This window comes from Schistocerca nitens, chromosome 4, assembly GCF_023898315.1.
Source record: "Schistocerca nitens isolate TAMUIC-IGC-003100 chromosome 4, iqSchNite1.1, whole genome shotgun sequence".
In the NCBI taxonomy this organism is placed as follows: Eukaryota; Metazoa; Arthropoda; class Insecta; order Orthoptera; family Acrididae; genus Schistocerca; species Schistocerca nitens.
The window spans coordinates 238049336-238055335 of NC_064617.1; positions in this window are offsets into that span (position 1 = coordinate 238049336).

The following is a 6000-nucleotide window of genomic DNA, read 5'->3' on the forward strand; positions in this document are numbered from 1 at the left end:
TTCCATTGTCGTAGTAAGCGTCGTAAGAATGATTGATTGCACGCCTTTTTTCGAGCTAGAACTAATATGACCTGATCTTTACTGTCCCTCAGATATTACTACTGTCCATCAAGATATTACATGTAGAAACCTGCACTAACTCCTCGATTCCCTTCTGAAAATAGTTATTCCAATTTACAGTTCTGCAAGGATCCTCTATTTGTCAAATTAATCTCCAGTAATCCATACCTGACAAGTTTCGTCTGTCCGCAAAGCCATAAAAAAAGGGGAGCAAGCAGTATAGGTTTGTTTATGTTCATAATATGTATTGGTGGCTTATCGGACAGAATTAGCTGACTCTCAACAATAAAATTTTTAACTTTTCAGATCCAGACAAAATATCAACTTGGTAGAAAGACGGCTAAAAGCTCTTATTTAAGAAAACTGTGAAGTTGAGCAATTGACGGAATGCAAGACTATAGCGGATTGAGTTTACCGATTAAAGAATGACAGCTTACGCTATTTTTAGTACAAGGATTGTGAAGCGAAACGATGGCACATGACAAAGCGAATGACAGGCCTCTATTTTTAGGAGACTACTGGGAAAATGTGCATAGTTTACAAAAGAGATAGCTTACAAAACACTCGAACACTCGTACGGCTTACACTGGAATACTTACAAGCTTGTTAGGTTCACATAAGGGCAGACTAACATCCTGTATATCAAAGAAGAGCAGCTCAAATGGCACAAGCCTGTTTGCTCCATGGGAGAATAAACAAAAATCATCCTGCAAGAAACTTTGTTAGAGAATTCCAAGAGTCGTTTCTATGGATAGCCATAAAGTTCCCTACTTTACCACTGCTGTAAACATAATGGAGATATGATTAGGCTAATCGCAGTGCGCACAGAGCCATAAATGCATTCTTCACACGCCCCATCCGCGAGTGGAAATTGGAAGAAATTTTAATACATGGTACAGTGAAACAGAGTTTACCGAGATATGCAGAGTAAAGTAGGAGTACCTTCGTATGTTCGACCAAGAAATGTTTGTCACACATTGTATGGAAACCCTCTCCTGCAATTCTGACCAGTGACACTGCGTCCAGTATGCCACTGAATATGAAAGGCGCCTTCATCGGAGCGGTAGCCACAAAAAACCTCTTCCTGTCCAGCTGGTCGTATCGCAGCAGCAGCAGCAGCCCGCCTGGGGGCGAATAGAGACGGCGCCGCGATGTCTGTGCCCTGTTACATTTGGTTCATCTCCAGCAGCATTAAAACGACTGCTAACGTGCCAAGACCCACGCGACAATAAGCAGTCTTCGGAAGCGAACAAAATGTATTGACTTCCCTTGCTCTGTTGCCAGGGAGTTCTAAAGAAAGATACTCGATTCGTTAAAATACTTCCCGTTCTAACACAAATATGCAGGCTGTTCCACAATTCCTATTACAGACTTCTAGGGTTTGCAGAGGGGAGTTGGTAGAAAAAGCTGGTGGGGAACCCTTTGGCAGTAATATACCATTTGTATCCAACATACGTTTGAAAATCCAGTCACTTCCAAATCCCCCGCTTCACAGTTCGCACATAGCGGAAACAGTGAGTGTGTTTTACATGAACTGCTCAGCGTGGTGACTCGGGTTCAAATGGCTCGAATGGCTCTAAGCACTATGGGACTTGACATCTGAGGTCATCAGTCCCCTAGACTTAGAACTACTTAAACCTAACTAACCTAAGGACATCACACACATCCATGCCCGAGGCAGGATTTAAACCTGCGACCGTAGCAGCAGCGCGGTTCCGGACTGAAGCGCCTAGAACCGCTCGGCCACAGCGGCCGGCGGTGACTGTGGGGTTAGTTGCATAAGGTGTATGTTCGACGCATGCTTCGACACAAAGTTCACAGACGCCGGTGTGTGCTGAATAATTAATATTGCCGCCCAGAACACCTGCAAGGAAATCCTCTAACAACATTAGAAGAGTCTCATACACAAGAGCCTTTATATTGCTCCACTAGAAAAAGTCGAAAGGACTTAAAGCTGACGACCATGGCGGCCTAGTAGTTGGTCCATCGACCTGTCCACACTTCTCAACAAAAGAGTGGAATACTATCATACGACGAAGTCTACGATCCTAGAAGTCTCTCTGACCTAGGCACTTCGTGCATTAACCGGTTAGAGCCCATATATTGGACGGTGCTTACTACTGGCATGCTTTGTGACCGTTTCCCTGTCATGTAAACATATCGCTGCCGCAGCGGCACACCGTGAGCATTCCAGTATCAACAACAGCTTCTTTTAAGCCTAGTTTACACGACGACTCTAGGTTGCAGGCAACTGAACTACCGGCCACGCAACTCGTTGGTGAAACTAAACACTTTCGGTGTGTTCCAACTTTGGCGACACTAGTTGCATGAGTTTTATGTTCGGAGAGTGTAGACAAACTGAAGTATGAAGTGGGGAACGGAGAATAATGTTCGCTTTTTGGATATCTGTGTTTTGTATACGTGTTTGTGGGGTTTCAGAGATGGTAATTACAAAAATAAGCAACATAGTGCTGCCGCTTAGACCATCAGGTGAGATCATAACATAGAAGGTTTGACAATATCTGAGCTGCAGGGCAAAATTTATTGAGCTAGAAGCACATATACATCTGAATTAAGAAAAATACAAGCAAGTTTAATTCTAACTGTGGCAATGCTCTTGTCTACAAGACTAAAATCCCATCGTTCGAGTTGGCCAACTTTTTGCTAAGGAATATTGTTGACAGGAGGGAAGGCTACAAAAATTCAAGAAGCTGCATTCCTAATTCAATATTCATCTGTTTAAAACGTAACTGCAGTGCTCCCCATTCACATAGGTTAGAATTTTGAAATATTGCCACTGTACAGATCTATCTTCAAGAGAGCAGTTTGCAAACCATTCTCTTCTTAATGCGGCATGCTTCGAATAATTATTGTTGCTAATGTTAATAATTATTACTGTTAATGTTAATAAATATTGGTGTTAATGAAAAAGCGTCATCACCAACTAAAACCGTATCTTGTAGCATTCTGAGTGTTCTAGATTGTAATGCACGCAATATGATATGTAATTTCAGTCGCCGGCCTGGTGGCCGAGCGGTTCTAGGCGCTTCAGTCTGGCACCGAGCGCCCGCTAGGGTCGCAGGTTCGAATCCTGCCTCGGGCATGGATGTGTGTGCTGTCCTTAGGTTAGTTAGGTTTAAGTAGTTCTAAGTTCTAGGCTACTGATGACCACAGCAGTTGAGTCCCATAGTGGCCACAGCCATTTGAACCATAATTTGAGTCCTGGCGGCAGTGCTTCATGCGTTACAGTAGCTTTATTCCTTATCGCATAATTAACTCTATTTAGAAGAAAAGTAAACAGTTCTGGTGACATTCTAAGATAATTAAAAGGACTTCTTGGATCTTCCGTTATAAATTATTTCAGCAAGGATGCTGAGCAACCGAGCTCACGTGTTTTCTTCATCCATTCACAAATCGATACACGTTTCTTATTTTTTTCTTATGCAGCGATTCCACGCAACAAGCTTTTAACTCCATCACAACTCTTGCGACGTGCAGCTGCCAAAACTTTCTATTCAGACACAACTCAGGGACCTACAAAACGACGAAAGTGAAGTGTATACTGGTGTCGCCGTGTCTACAGTCATATATGAAACCACTTGCGTGCTACTTATTCCACGCAACGAGTGGCGCAACCCAGTGTCGTCGTGTAAATTAGGCTTTAGTTTGTTTTCGGCACTGCCAAGTAGAGGCATACAACACTTTGATAGACAGGATAGTTGCTTTACCTTCAGCAGGTCATATGCAACAAGATGCTGCCGATCAGTTATATGTCACTCAGAGTGGTGTGTCTATGGTGAGGAGAAAGTAGATAGATAGAGACAGAGAGAGAGAGAGAGAGAGAGAGAGAGACGGGAAATTTGTACGACACATCTCGCAGTGGTCGTCCTCGTATGACTACACCAAAGCAGGATCGTTTCCTCCAACTGTCTGCTCAGAGGCGTCCAACATCAGTTGCCAGAAATATTGGAAATGACTTCTCCGGACAACAGGGATTCGTATCTTAGACCAGACAGTGCGTAGAAGACTGTATCGGATGGTCTTCATGCCAATGTAAAGTTTGGCGCCGACTCAACGGAACCGATGCAATCGAAGGGCATAAACATTGAACCTTTGCAGAACGCAGTAATTCCATGTTTTCTAACGAGACCAGGATTGGTTTGAGACTGTACAATAGACGCGGTATGGTTTGGAGAAGCGCTAGATGACACCAGGAACGCCGATACGTTAAGGAAGTCTATCCATTTGCAGGTGAAAGTGTAATGTTCTGGGAGGCCTTAATGATGAGAGGGCGGACCCTTTAATTCCCATCTACGGCAATTTGACTGGTCCTCAGTACCTCTAAGAGGTCCTACAAACGATTGTAAGGCCCTACAGACATGAAGTCGGTGACAACTTCATCCTAGCCGATGACAATGGAAGAACACATCATACTCCAGCAGTGTCTCGGTATCTTCAAAGATACAACATCAGCCAAATGCATTGGACAGCACCCTCCCCACACATGAGAGCAATTGAGCTTCCATGGGACCTGTTGGAGGTGGCCGTTGCTCAACGTCCGAATGCACCTAGTCTTCAGGACGTCAGTGAAGCTAACATTGAGGAGTGGAACCTCATACCCCAAGATAAACTTGATGGTTTCGTTCAGAGCATGCCTCGCAGAGTGAAAGAACTCATCCGTGTGCAGGCAGGGCACTCTCACTACTAAATACCGAAAATCATCAACATGAGATAAAGATTTTCACTACTTTTTTTTAATGTACACACAGAAGAGAATCTGCTTTGTGTTGAAATGTATTTTGTAACTAACCAAATTGGTACTTGTTTTCAGAAGGAATTATGTTTCTTTTGCTAATAACATATTGTGCAAACATCAATGGGTGTGATGTAAGAAGTCATCGTAGTAAATTCTGTGGCATTCCAAACTTTTGTTGAAGTGTGTATCTTTCACCAAATTCTTTGTTTAAATTTTCGAGGAAGTCACGTGCGAAATGTGCAGGTGCGCTATCATGATGGGATCACGTTTTCCGTTGGAGTGATAGTGGACAATCTTCCAATAACACCACCAGTATCTGTTGCTCTCGTCTCAGTCTGCATGCACATCGTAAAGTGAGAGCGCCTAATCAAATAGTTATCTGCAATCCAAATGTTGTCGGATACGTGTGATATAATAATAAAAACGCTTGCCTCCTTCCCTTACTTTTACTCAACAACGTCATAGGAGATCCTCTTTTGGGGTTACTTACCAAGCCAAACTAAAATTTTCCGGATCCAAAAGCGTGTAATACGATTTGTTTGTGGTGCGAAGTCACAAACGTCCTGCAGAGGCCTGTTCAAGGAACTGACGGTTCTAACTAATGCTTCCCAAAACATTTATTCCTTAATTAAAACTGTCATAGCCGGCCGGTGTGGCCGTGCGGTTCTAGGCGCTTCAGTCTGGAACCGCGTGACCGCTACGGTCGCAGGTTCGAATCCTGCCTCGGGCATGGATGTGTGTGATGTCCTTAGGTTAGTTAGGTTTAAGTAGTTCTAAGTTCTAGGGAACTGATGACCTCAGATATTAAGTTCCATAGTGCTCAGAACCATTTTTTGAAAACTGTCATAAATAATACATTTCTTTTTCGGACAAACAGTTCAGGTCATGGAATCAGTACTAGAAAAGAAATTAGAACGATATGCATACAAATATAAAGTGACTTACTTTGGTCGAGAAAGATGTCTGTTATTGCGGTACCCACATTTTCAATAACTTGCCAACAATAATAAAAATTTTTACTGCTAATAATCTCCATTTCAGAGGAGGTTTATAGATTTATTGGTGGCCAGCTCCTTCTACTCCACCGATCAGTTTCTAAGTAGAACTGAAAAATGTTTGTGTTGGTACAATACCAAAGAAACTGAGTGATACGTAAAATTTGATCTCTGCACATCATCAGTGCA